Genomic DNA, 14,922 nt, shown 5'->3' with positions numbered 1-14,922 from the left:
GACATGGGTGAAGTGGCTACTCTTAGCAAACAAGTAGTGAACCTACACAAGCTACTGGGGAATCCACGGCCGCCTACTTTTTATTTTTCTTCTACCGCAGTAGCCGGACGCCGCTCTGGTCTGGTGGAAGTATTGCCGCCATGTCGGCTCTCCACAGCCGACTGGCAATCCCTCCCCGAAGGGGTCTCCTCCTTCCCTGGAGAACGGAGCTAGTAGGATGCTCCTGGATGACTTGGGGGATGTTCCTGTTCTCGACCCAACCAACCAGCCATGGAGATATGTCACTCGCTGTGGATATTGAAGAGGGCGCCTTCTGGCAACGGGGGCCTCCCTGGAGATGTTAAGCCCGGACCGGACACAGACGAGAAAAGGCCTCCCTGGATCCAGAGTTTCCGGCGCCTTCTTCCTTAGGGGCTTCCGATTCGAGATTGGATCTGGAGGTACCTGCGCCTTCAGCCTCTGTCTCCCTCTCCGGTGGCTTCTACCTTGGGTTCAGATCCCCAGAGCTCGCACCCTCATCAGACCGTGAGGCTGCCTGAGAAACCGGCCCATTCGTCATCCACAATGGATACTACAGCCAGCTCGGGTCCATCGGGCCCCACCTCCCTTCGGTCCTTGAGGGGTCTTCTAAATCACTCGAGGCGAAAGAACGTCCGGAACTCCTCTGCTATTTCACCAGCTGTCATCATCGGCAGCTCTATGGTGAGAAATATCTCGGTTCCCAGTGAAAAAAAACAAGTGCTACCCAGGAGCATGAGTACAGGACATTACAAGGCTGCTTCCGACCATTCTATGACAGCTGCTGGGGGCTGACACTATTGTAGTCCATGTGGGGTCAAACGACAAAAGGAGGGCTAACTCAGAACTTCTGAAAATTGATTTTAACCTCTATGGGATCGGTGTCTCTAAACCGGGACGGTTGTTGCTAACATGCACTTTATGTGACTAGAATTACGTTGTAAACAACAGCCAACTTTCCGGGACAGAGACATGTTTTCTATTGGCAGAAAGCTTACATTCTTGTTAATCTAACTGAAGTGTCCAATTTACAGTAGCTATTAGAGTGGAAAAATACCATGCTATTGTTTGAGGAGAGTGCACAGCAACAAAACGCTTTTAGCACGGAAACTGGTTTGATCACAAACGATCACAAACAAACGATTGGCAAATGTACTGCAAATTGAAAAATCACGTGACTAAACTAAATAAAAATAAAAATAAACTATAATATGAAACAAAAATAAATGATATAAAGATTGATAGTAAAAACCTTAAATGAAATGTTCGGAAAAAAGGGAAACTCGGCTCCATCATGATTTGAATCAGACGGCTCATTCATCACAAAACCCACTGATATTGCCAATTACTTTAATGATTTTTTCATTGGCAAGATTAGCAAATGTAGGAATGACATGCCTGCAACAAATGCTGACACTATAAATCCAAAGAAGGTGTTCAGTCTCTCAGTCCCAGCTCTGATGCACCTGTACTGACCTCGCCTTCTGGATGATAATGGGGTGAACAGGCAGTGGCTCAGGTGGTTGTTGTCCTTGATGATCTTTTTGGCCTTCCTGTGACATCGGGTACTGTAGGTATCCTGGAGGGCAGGTAGTTTGCTCCCGGTGATGCATTGAGCAGACCGCACCACCCTCTGGAGAGCCCTGCGGTTGCGGGGCGGTGCAGTTGGGTACCAGGTGGTGATACAGACCGACAGGATGCTCTCAATTGTGCATCTGTAAAAGTTTGTGAGGGTTTTAGGTGCCAGCACACATTTTTTTCAGCCTCCTGAGGTTGAAGAGGCGCTGTTGCACCTTCTTCACCACACAGAGGGTGGACCATTTAAGTTTGTCAGTGATGTGTACGCCAAGGAACTTGAATCTTTCCACCTTCTCCACTGTGGTCCAGTCGATGTGGATAGGTGGGTGCTCCCTTTGCTGTTTCCTGAAGTCCACGATCATCTCCTTTGTTTTGATGACGTTGAGTGAAAGGTTATTTTCCTGACACCACACTCCCAGAGACCTCACCTCCTCCCTGTAGACTCTCGTCATTGTTGGTAATCAAGCCTACTACTGTTCTGTCGTCTGCAGACTTGAGGTTTGAGTTGGAGGCGTTCGTGGCCACGCAGTCATGGGTGAACAGGGAGGACAGGAGGGGGCTGAACACGCACCCTTGTGGAGCCCCAGTGTTGAGGATCATCGAAGTGGAGGTGTTGCTTCCTACCCAGTTACACAGGGCAGGGTTCAGACCCAGGGCCTCAAGCTTAATGATGAGCTTGGAGGGTACTATGGTGTTGAATGCTGAGCTATAGTCAATGAACAGCATTCTTACATAGGTATTCCTCTTGTCCAGATGGGATAGGGCAGTGTGCAGTGTGATGGCAATTGCATCATCTGTGGATCTATTGGGGCGGTAAGAAAATTGAAGTGGGTCTAGGGTGACAGGTAAGGTAGAGGTGATATGATCCTTGACTAGTCTCTCAAAGCACTTCATGATGACAGAAGTTAGTGCTACGGGGGGATTGTCATTTAGTTCTGTGACCTTTGCTTTCTTGGGTACAAGAACAATGGTGAAGCATGTAGGGATAGACTGGGATAGGGAGAGATTGAATATGTCCTTAAACACACTAGCCAGATGGTCTGCGTATGTTCTGAGGACGCGGCTAGGGATGACGTCTGGGCCAGCACCCTTGCGAGGGTTAACACTTTTAAATGTCTTACTCCTGTCGGCCACGGAGAAGGGGAGCCCACGGTCCTTGGTAGCGGGCCGTGTTGGTGGCACTGTATTATCCCTGATGCAGGTATAGAAGGTGTTTTGCTTGTCTGGAAGCCAGAAATCGGCGTCCGTGACGTGGCTGGTTTTCTTTTTGTCGTCCGTGATTGTCTGTAGACCCTGCCACATACGTCTCCTGTCTGAGCCGTTGAATTGCGACTCCACTTTGTCTCTATACTGACATTTTGCCTGTTTGATTGCCTTGCGGAGGGAATAACTACACTGTTTGTATTCTGCCATATTCCCAGTCAACTTGCCATAGTTCAATGCGATGGTTCGTGCTTCCAGTTTTGTGCGAATCCATCTATCCACGGTTTCTGGTTAGAGTAGGTTCTAATAGTCACAGTGGGTGCAACCTCTCCTGTACACTTCCTGATAACCTCAGTTGCCGTATCAATATACAGTGCCTTGCGAAAGTATTCGGCCCCCTTGAACTTTGCGACCTTTTGCCACATTTCAGGCTTCAAACATAAAGATATAAAACTGCATTTTTTTGTGAAGAATCAACAACAAGTGGGACACAATCATGAAGTGGAACGACATTTATTGGATATTTCAAACTTTTTTAACAAATCAAAAACTGAAAAATTGGGCGTGCTAAATTATTCAGCCCCTTTACTTTCAGTGCAGCAAACTCTCTCCAGAAGTTCAGTGAGGATCTCTGAATGATCCAATGTTGACCTAAATGACTAATGATGATAAATACAATCCACCTGTGTGTAATCAAGTCTCCGTATAAATGCACCTGCACTGTGATAGTCTCAGAGGTGTGTTAAAAGCGCAGAGAGCATCATGAAGAACAAGGAACACACCAGGCAGGTCCGAGATACTGTTGTGAAGAAGTTTAAAGCTGGATTTGGATACAAAAATATTTCCCAAGCTTTAAACATCCCAAGGAGCACTGTGCAAGCGATAATATTGAAATGGAAGGAGTATCAGACCACTGCAAATCTACCAAGACCTGGCCGTCCCTCTAAACTTTCAGCTCATACAAGGAGAAGACTGATCAGAGATGCAGCCAAGAGGCCCATGATCACTCTGGATGAACTGCAGAGATCTACAGCTGAGGTGGGAGACTCTGTCCATAGGACAACAATCAGTCGTATATTGCACAAATCTGGCCTTTATGGAAGAGTGGCAAGAAGAAAGCCATTTCTTAAAGATATCCATAAAAAGTGTTGTTTAAAGTTTGCCACAAGCCACATGGGAGACACACCAAACATGTGGAAGAAGGTGCTCTGGTCAGATGAAACCAAAATTGAACTTTTTGGCAACAATGCAAAACGTTATGTTTGGCGTAAAAGCAACACAGCTCATCACCCTGAACACACCATCCCTACTGTCAAACATGGTGGTGGCAGCATCATGGTTTCGGCCTGCTTTTCTTCAGCAGGGACAGGGAAGATGGTTAAAATTGATGGGAAGATGGATGGAGCCAAATACAGGACCATTCTGGAAGAAAACCTGATGGAGTCTGCAAAAGACCTAAGACTGGGACAGAGATTTGTCTTCCAACAAGACAATGATCCAAAACATAAAGCAAAATCTACAATGGAATGGTTCAAAAATAAATATATCCAGGTGTTAGAATGGCCAAGTCAAAGTCCAGACCTGAATCCAATCGAGAATCTGTGGAAAGAACTGAAAACTGCTGTTCACAAATGCTCTCCATCCAACCTCACTGAGCTCGAGCTGTTTTGCAAGGAGGAATGGGAAAAAATTTCAGTCTCTCGATGTGCAAAACTGATAGAGACATACCCCAAGCGACTTACAGCTGTAATCGCAGCAAAAGGTGGCGCTACAAAGTATTAACTTAAGGGGGCTGAATAATTTTGCACGCCCAATTTTTCAGTTTTTGATTTGTTAAAAAAGTTTGAAATATCCAATAAATGTCGTTCCACTTCATGATTGTGTCCCACTTGTTGTTGATTCTTCACAAAAAAAATACAGTTTTATATCTTTATGTTTGAAGCCTGAAATGTGGCAAAAGGTCACAAAGTTCAAGGGGGCCGAATACTTTCGCAAGGCACTGTATTTGTCAATGTTATTATTGAAGGCTACCCGGAACATATCCTATTCCACGTGATCAAAACAATCTTGAAGTGTGAATTCTGATTGCCGTTGAATAGTACTTAGCAGGGCCTTGTAGGCATCCCGGAAGTTGGAGTAGCAGTGGTGGAGTGATTTAGCAGCGCGAGGACTACAGTCAATGTGTTGATAGAACTTTGGCAGCCTTTTTTTCAAAATGTTCTTTGTTAAAACCCCCAGCTACAATGAATGCGACCTCAGGAAATGTGGTTTCCAGTTTGCATAAAGTCCAGTGAAGTTCTTTGAGGGCCGTCGTGGTATCGCCTTGAGGGGAGCCTATAACCGGGGAGACTATAACCGAAGATAATTCTCTTGGGAGATAATATGGTCAGCATTTGATTATGAGGTATTCTAGGTCTGGTGAACAAAAGGACTTGAGTTCCTGTATGTTATCACAGGAACACCATGAGCTGTTAATCATGAAACATACACCCCCGCCCTTCTTCTTCCCGGAGAGATATTTATTCCTGTCTGCGCAATGAACTGAGAACCCAACTGGCTGGACGGACTCAGACAGTATATCCCGAGAGAGCCATGTTTCCCTGAAACAGAGTATGTTACAATCCCTAATGTTTCTTTCGAAAGAAATCCTCGTCCTGAGCTCGTTAACTTTATTACCCCAAGACTGAACGTTAACAAGTAATATACTTGGAAGCAGTGGGTGGTGTGCGTGCCTCCTAAGTCGGACTAGAAGACTACTCCGAGTACCTCTCCTCCGCCTGCGGTGTTTTGGGTCGGCCTCTGGAATCAGTTTAATTGCCCTGGGGGGGTGCAAACACAGGATCCGATTCGGGAAAGTCATATTCCTGGTCGTCATGCTGGTGGTGCTGGTAAGTTACCTCTACTCTGATATCCAATCGTTCTTCCCGGCTGTGTGTAATAACACAAAACATTTTCTGCACTAATAATATAAGAAATAATACATAAAAAACAAAATGCTGCAAAGTTTCCTACCTCAAGTCACCAGAGTCACGGTCTGTTCACCCCGCAAGCATTTAGAAGACGGAGACAGTACAGATTTATCAAAGCTGGGACCGAGAGACTGAAAAACAGCTTCCCATCTCCAGCCCGTCAGACTGTTGAACAGCCATCTCCTGTAGTAAGAAACAAAGATAGACTCACTCACTCACACAAAACACAAACACAAGCTCACACAAAACACAAGCTCACACACACACCTCATACACACGCAGACTCCTGTACTTGTGAGGATCGATGCTGGAGACAGGAAGCAGGTACAGGGAGAACACATAATAAACAATGGACGTGAAACAGGACAGGAACAGCGTCTGGACAGGGGACAAAATAATGACATCAATGCTAACACCGGGAACAAATGGGGGAGCAGACAGTTATAGACGAGGCAATCAACAAAGGGAAGGAGTCCAGGTGAGTCCAATGAGCGCTGCTGCGCATAATGATGGTGACAGGTGTGCGTAATGAAGGGCAGCCTGGCGCCCTCGAACTCCAAAGAGGGAGAGCAGGAGCAGACGTGACAGTACTCACAAACACACTCACACACACACAGCCAACGCTGCCGTTCCATGTATATACAGACATTAAACACTGGACCTTTGCTTTCACACTGTGTATTCATATACTGTTTTCCTCACATAGTTCATTATAATATATAGTGCCTTCAAAAAGTATTCATACCCCTTGACTTCAGTGGAGGATGCTGAGTGGAGGACGGCTCATAATAATGGCTGGAACGGAACAAATGGAATCGCTTCAAACACATGGAAACCATGTGTTTGATGTATTTGATAACATTCCACCTATTCCCCCGCCCATTATTATTTTCAAAATTCTTCAAGCTCTGTCAAATAACTTGTTGATCATTGCTAGACAACCATTTTCAGGTCTTGCCATAGATTTTCAAGTAGATTTAACTCGGCCACTCAGGAAAATGCACGTCTTCTTGGTAAGCAACTCCAGTGCAGATTTCGCCTTGTGTTTTAAGTTATTGTCCTGCTGAAAGGTGAATTAATCTCCCAGTATCTGGTGGAAAGCAGACTGCACCAGGTTTTCCTCTAGGATTTTACCTGTGCTTAGCTCCATTACATTTATTTTTTATCATGAAAACTCCCTAGTCCTTAACTATGACAAGCATACCCATAACATGATGTCACCACCACTAAGCTTTAAAATATGGAAAGTGGTACTTAGTAATATGTTGTACTGGATTTGCCCCAAACATAACACTTTCTATTCAGGACAAAAAGTTATTTGCTTTGCTTTATTTTTTGAAGTATTACTTTAGTACCTTGTTGCAAACAGGATACATGTTTTGGATTATTTTTTATTCCATGGTCTTTGTGGTTGAATCAGTGTTTGAAATTCACTGCTCGACTTAGGGACCGTACAGATAATTGTACAGTATGTGTGGGGTAAGAGATGAGGTAGTCATGCTAAACACTATTATTGCACACAGAGTGAGTTCATGCAATTTATTATGTGACTCTTTAAGCACATTTTTACTTCTGAACTTATTTAGGCTTGCCTTTAAAAAGGGGTTGAATTCTTATTGACTCAAGACATTTCAGCTTTTCTCTTTTTATTAATTTGTAAACACCTCTAAAAACATAATTCCACATTGACATTATGGGGTATTGTGTGTAGGCCAGTGACAAAAAAAATCTCAATTTAATCCATTTTAAATTCAGGCTGAAACACAACAGCATTTGGAAACTCAAGAGGTGTCAATACTTTCTGAAGGCACTGTAAGCATAGATTATATTTGGATTACTGTGTTATTTGGGTTGTTAACTGGAATCGTTCTGACATCCGTGATTTCTTGTTTCTAGTTTTGATGATTATTTGTGTACTTGTTTGACATTTTGGCTGCACTGTTAGGAACTGGTAACACAAGCATTTTGCTGCGCCAACTATAACATCTGCTAAATTGTCTATGCAACCAATATACTTTGATTTCAACTCTCTTCATTATTATCATATCATTATTATCTGATATTAACTGCTTTAACAAATCCTTTGTACATTGAGAGGGAAAAATACTTGCCCAACTGTGACTGGCTCTCTAAAGGTCATAAAGTGTATTACAATTGGAAAAGGTTAAGGTAGATGTACTGTTTCATGCCTATTTAGTGGTAAAAATAAAGATCTCAGAGGCTCTGATTTAATTTCCACTCTTAGTTCCATTCCCACAATGCTGCTGAATGTGGATCCACGTTATTACCAGAGTGTCAGGTGGTGTTATAATTAAATACAGAACAACAAGAACAAAACAGAGCTGCTGCATCAAAGACCAGAGCTTCTCCTTTCACACAGTCTATACGCAGATGGAAATAAACACACACACACACACACACACAGTCTATACCCAGATGGAAATACACACACACACACAGTCTATACCCAGATGGAAATAAACACACACACACACAGTCTATACCCAGATGGAAATACACACACACACACACACACACACACACACACACACACACACACACACACACACACACACACACACACACACACACACACACAGTCTATACCCAGATGGAAATAAACACACACACACAGTCTATACCCAGATGGAAATAAACACACACACACACAGTCTATACCCAGATGGACATGCACACACACACACACATGCACACACACACACAGTCTATACCCAGATGGATATAAACACACACACACACAGTCTATACCCAGATGGAAATAAACACACACACACACTGTCTATATCCAGATGGAAATAAACACACACACACACAGTCTATACCCAGATGGAAATACACACACACACAGTCTATACCCAGATGGAAATAAACACACACACACACAGTCTATACCCAGATGGAAATACACACACACACACAGTCTATACCCAGATGGAAATACACACACACACACACACACTCACAGTCTATACCCAGATGGAAATACACACACACACACACACACACACACACACACACACACACACACACACACACACACACACACACACACACACACACACACACACACACAGTCTATACCCAGATGGAAATAAACACACACACACACAGTCTATACCCAGATGGAAATACACACACACACTCACAGTCTATACCCAGATGGAAATACACACACACACTCACAGTCTATACCCAGATGGAAATAAACACACACACACAGTCTATACCTAGATGGAAATAAACACACACACACACAGTCTATACCCAGATGGAAGTAAACACACACACACAGTCTATACCCAGATGGAAGTAAACACACACACACAGTCTATACCCAGATGGAAATACACACACACACTCACAGTCTATACCCAGATGGAAATACACACACACACTCACAGTCTATACCCAGATGGAAATAAACACACACACACAGTCTATACCCAGATGGAAATAAACACACACACACACAGTCTATACCCAGATGGAAATACACACACACTCACAGTCTATACCCGGATGGAAATACACACACACACACACACACACACACACACACACACACACACACACACACACACACACACACACACACACACACACACACACACACACACACACAGTCTATACCCAGATGGAAATAAACACACACACACAGTCTATACCCAGATGGAAATAAACACACACACACACACAGTCTATACCCAGATGGAAATGCACACACACACACACATGCACACACACACATAGTCTATACCCAGATGGATATAAACACACACACACACAGTCTATACCCAGATGGAATAAACACACACACACACACAGTCTATATCCAGATGGAAATAAACACACACACACACACACAGTCTATACCCAGATGGAAATACACACACACACACAGTCTATACCCAGATGGAAATAAACACACACACACACAGTCTATACCCAGATGGAAATACACACACACACACAGTCTATACCCAGATGGAAATACACACACACACACACACACACTCACAGTCTATACCCAGATGGAAATACACACACACACACACACACACACACACACACACACACACACACACACACACACACACACACACACACACACACACACACACACACACACACACAGTCTATACCCAGATGGAAATAAACACACACACACACAGTCTATACCCAGATGGAAATGCACACACACACACACACACACATGCACACACACACATAGTCTATACCCAGATGGATATAAACACACACACACACATAGTCTATATCCAAATGGAAATAAACACACACACACAGTCTATACCCAGATGGAAATAAACAGACAGACAGGCAGGCAGGCATTTTTACATCAGACATCATCAGAATAGAAGCACAGTGTTCCTATTGCAAAGAGTGAGAAAGGACTTTTTCATTATTGCACACACACAATAGGTAATTACTGGGGAGTAGATTGATAAGGTCTGTTATCCGTTGATAGAAATAATTATTTCATATTGATTTAATCATTTTATGAAACCACACAGTGACATAATGTCATTGTTTAAATGCCATCTATGAGACTATTTGTATTAGCTTGTCACAGAGAGACATGGCCTGAACAGAACAGGGGAGAATAAGAACTGTATTGATATGCTATATCTCTAAAGTCTGTACTTCATGTGTGGATATAAGATGCCTGGTGTCATATTATTCCTCAGCGGGTCCATTTGATAATCGTTATTAGCCACAGACCAAATAGGAAAGCGAAGAAGAGTGAGATGTTTAAAGATCGTTCCATAAAATCCAATCACTTTCATTCTGTGGGCTGACAGACAGACAGGCCTCTTAGGGAACACATATCCACCCACCCTGCCACCCTAACCACCCAGGCTGCTGATGTGTGATATCATTGATTATCTGTACAGCTGGATGTGAGCCTGGGGCTTTGTGGGACATGAGGAGTGGACGTGTCCTCAGCAGGTGCAGCAGCACCAGGCTATGACGAGGGTTCAGCCCCAGAGGATTTCACCACCAGCCGCTCTGCTCTGCCAGGGGATTCAAACCTCATTATTGCTGCGGCTCACTTGGAAGGTTTACCGTGATGTGAAAGTCAGAAACCTGTGCACAGAGGAGGTCAGAGTGATGGGTATTTGTCCACTACTGTACATGACTAGATGATAGTACAGTAGGCTACCTACTACGTGATTAGATGATAGCCCAGTAGACGACCTACTAGGTGACTAGACGATAGTACAGTACTGTAGACTACCTACTAGGTGACTAGATGTTAGCACAGTAGACTACCTACTAGGTGACTAGATGATAGCACAGTAGACTACCTACTAGGTGACTAGATGATAGCACAGTAGACAACCTAGTTGGTGACTAGATGATAGCACAGTGCTGTAGACTACCTACTAGGTGACTAGATGATAGCACAGTAGACTACCTACTAGGTGACTAGATTATAGCACAGTAGACTACCTAAATCAAATCAAATCAAATTTATTTATATAGCCCTTCGTACATCAGCTGATATCTCAAAGTGCTGTACAGAAACCCAGCCTAAAACCCCAAACAGCAAGCAATGCAGGTGTAGAAGCACGGTGGCTAGGAAAAACTCCCTAGAAAGGCCAAAACCTAGGAAGAAACCTAGAGAGGAACCAGGCTATGTGGGGTGGCCAGTCCTCTTCTGGCTGTGCCGGGTGGAGATTATAACAGAACATGGTCAAGATGTTCAAATGTTCATAAATGACCAGCATGGTCGAATAATAATAAGGCAGAACAGTTGAAACTGGAGCAGCAGCACGGCCAGGTGGACTGGGGACAGCAAGGAGTCATCATGTCAGGTAGTCCTGGGGCATGGTCCTAGGGCTCAGGTCCTCCGAGAGAGAGAGAGAGAGAGAGAAAGAGAGAATTAGAGAACGCACACTTAGATTCACACAGGACACCGAATAGGACAGGAGAGGTACTCCAGATATAACAAACTGACCCTAGCCCCCGCCACATTAACTACTGCAGCATAAATACTGGAGGCTGAGACAGGAGGGGTCAGGAGACACTGTGGCCCCATCCGAGGACACCCCAGACAGGGCCAAACAGGAAGGATATAACCCCACCCACTTTGCCAAAGCACAGCCCCCACACCACTAGAGGGATATCTTCAACCACCAACTTACCATCCTGAGACAAGGCTGAGTATAGCCCACAAAGATCTCCGCCATGGCACAACCCAAGGGGGGCGCCAACCCAGACAGGATGACCACATCAATGAATCAACCCACTCAGGTGACGCACCCCTTCCAGGGACGGCATGAGAGAGCCCCAGTAAGCCAGTGACTCAGCCCCTGTAATAGGGTTAGAGGCAGAGAATCCCAGTGGGAAGAGGGGAACCGGCCAGGCAGAGACAGCACGGGCGGTTCGTTGCTCCAGAGCCTTTCCGTTCACCTTCCCACTCCTGGGCCAGACTACACTCAATCATATGACCCACTGAAGAGATAAGTCTTCAGTAAGGACTTAAAGGTTGAGACCGAGTTTGCGTCTCTGACATGGGTAGGCAGACCGTTCCATAAAAATGGAGCTCTATAGGAGAAAGCCCTGCCTCCAGCTGTTTGCTTAGAAATTCTAGGGACAATTAGGAGGCCTGCGTCTTGTGACCGTAGCGTACGTGTAGGTATGTACGGCAGGACCAAATCAGAGAGATAGGTAGGAGCAAGCCCATGTAATGCTTTGTAGGTTAGCAGTAAAACCTTGAAATCAGCCCTTGCTTTGACAGGAAGCCAGTGTAGAGAGGCTAGCACTGGAGTAATATGATCAAATTTTTTGGGTTCTAGTCAGGATTCTAGCAGCCGTATTTAGCACCAACTGAAGTTTATTTAGTGCTTTATCCGGGTAGCCGGAAAGTAGAGCATTGCAGTAGTCTAACCCAGAAGTGACAAAAGCATGGATTAATTTTTCTGCCTCATTTTTGGACAGAAAGTTTCTGATTTTTGCAATGTTACGTAGATGGAAAAAAGTTGTCCTTGAAATGGTCTTGATATGTTATTCAAAAAAGAGATCAGGGTCCAGAGTAACGCCAAGGTCCTTCACAGTTTTATTTGAGACGACTGTACAACCATTAAGATTAATTGTCAGATTCAACAGAAGATCTCTTTGTTTCTTGGGACCTAGAACAAGCATCTCTGTTTTGTCCGAGTTTAAAAGTAAAACGTTTGCAGCCATCCACTTCCTTATGTCTGAAACACATGCTTTTAGCAAGGGCAATTTTGGGGCTTCACCATGTTTCATTGAAATGTACAGCTGTGTGTACATCTACTTGGTGACTAGATGATAGTACAGTAGACTACCTACTTGGTGACTAGATGATAGCACAGTAGACTACCTACTTGGTGACTAGATGATAGCACAGTAGACTACCTACTTGGTGACTAGATGATAGTACAGTAGACTAACTACTTGGTGACTAGATGATAGTACAGTAGACTACCTACTTGGTGACTAGATGATAGCACAGTAGACTACCTACTTGGTGACTAGATGATAGTACAGTAGACTACCTACTTGGTGCCTAGATGATAGTACAGTAGACTACCTACTTGGTGACTAGATGATAGCACAGTAGACTACCTACTTGGTGACTAGATGATAGTACAGTAGACTACCTACCAAGGTGGCTGCTTAGGCTGCTGGTGTAATGGCTGTGATTCAGTAAAACACAGTTGCGGGATAAGTACCTTTGTTTGAGACCTGAAGGCCTACGCTTTAGCCCAGTGGGCTAACATAGTCTTGTAGCAGGAGCCCATTACAAAATAGTGAGCAAAGTTGCTATCCTACTCTGTTGATCTGGCAGAGTGCCTTGCAAAATAGTGATCCGCAAAACAGTAAGAGACTGAATTCTTGATCCAGGAATCACATGAAACATTTTTCTCCAGCTCTCAGAAATGTGTGTTATTTTATGTGTAAAGGTTGCACCACTTACAGCAGCAGCCAGAGAGCGTCTGGGGTAGCAGGTATGAAATAGAACAAAGAGAACCATGCTGAGCTTTTGTTGTAGAGCCAGCTGTAAACAGACCAAAATACTCCCCACACCATGGATACAATAGCAGATCTATTCCTCCACCATGCAGGTCACGGGATAAAGAGTACAGCAGGTCTGGAGGTCAACAGGTCTTTCCATCTGTTATGGACTGTGATTCAGTGAAATCACCAGGTGAAATAGGGGTGGTTATCCACTTAGTTGTCATTCACTGTTGATATCTGCAAATGTGATCTTACTGTGGATTTAGGCTACTTTGAGCAACCAAACTAGTGGAAATCAGTCATTTCCGATGGAAGAGTTTAGCAAGTTGATGCAAACATTCAGCTTGACCTACCTTTTTTTGTGTGCTGTTCTGATTGCTGTTTGGAAGAAACACTTGTGGAGAGCTCATGTTTGCCGCCTACTAGCCAAACTCTTGCAGCGACTTTTCAGGTGAAGTTTTGAACTCCACTTTTGAACTTTGATAGCTAGGTTGATGGACCAATGTTCTGACCTACGTTGCACTTAGTGGCCTTATCATGTCATTCTATCACTGCACCAGATGTACTATTGATTTTGCAAACGGTTAGCCTGGGGAATGATATTCTCATATAGAGAATTCAGGTAAAGCTCTTATCTGGTGGCTTTAGAAAGTCTCTTCAAGTGCTTCGGGGCTTGTCTGAGTGTCACCCTCTCTCTGACATTGCCAATTGTGAGTTCACAAACATTGATATTACTTACTGACCATTCAAATTTACCACTGGCTACCTTCACCAATTCTACCCCTTTTTTTTATCCTGCAGTAGATATATATTTTTTACCCTCTCTCTTTTCTCCCTTAACCTCATTTTCTCTCTCTCTCTGCTGTTCCCTCTCTCTTTCTCTACCTTTCTATTTGTCTTTTCGACTCTCCCTCCTCTCTCTCCTCTCCCTCCTCTCCCTCCTCTCTCTCCTCTCCCTCCTCTCTCTCCTCTGCTCAAAGGGAAGTAGGCCTATTATGCATATAACCGAGGGAAGGAACTCAATTTGACTGACTAGAATTCATGAGAGCGAGTAATCAGCTAAGGCTTTATTCTGAGACGCTGACATGTTCACCCCACACGACGCTACATTCATCTACATTACTGT

The sequence above is a fragment of the Oncorhynchus tshawytscha genome, linkage group LG11 (assembly GCF_018296145.1).
Source record: "Oncorhynchus tshawytscha isolate Ot180627B linkage group LG11, Otsh_v2.0, whole genome shotgun sequence".
NCBI lineage: Eukaryota > Metazoa > Chordata > Actinopteri > Salmoniformes > Salmonidae > Oncorhynchus > Oncorhynchus tshawytscha.
This window is presented reverse-complemented; position numbering follows the sequence as displayed.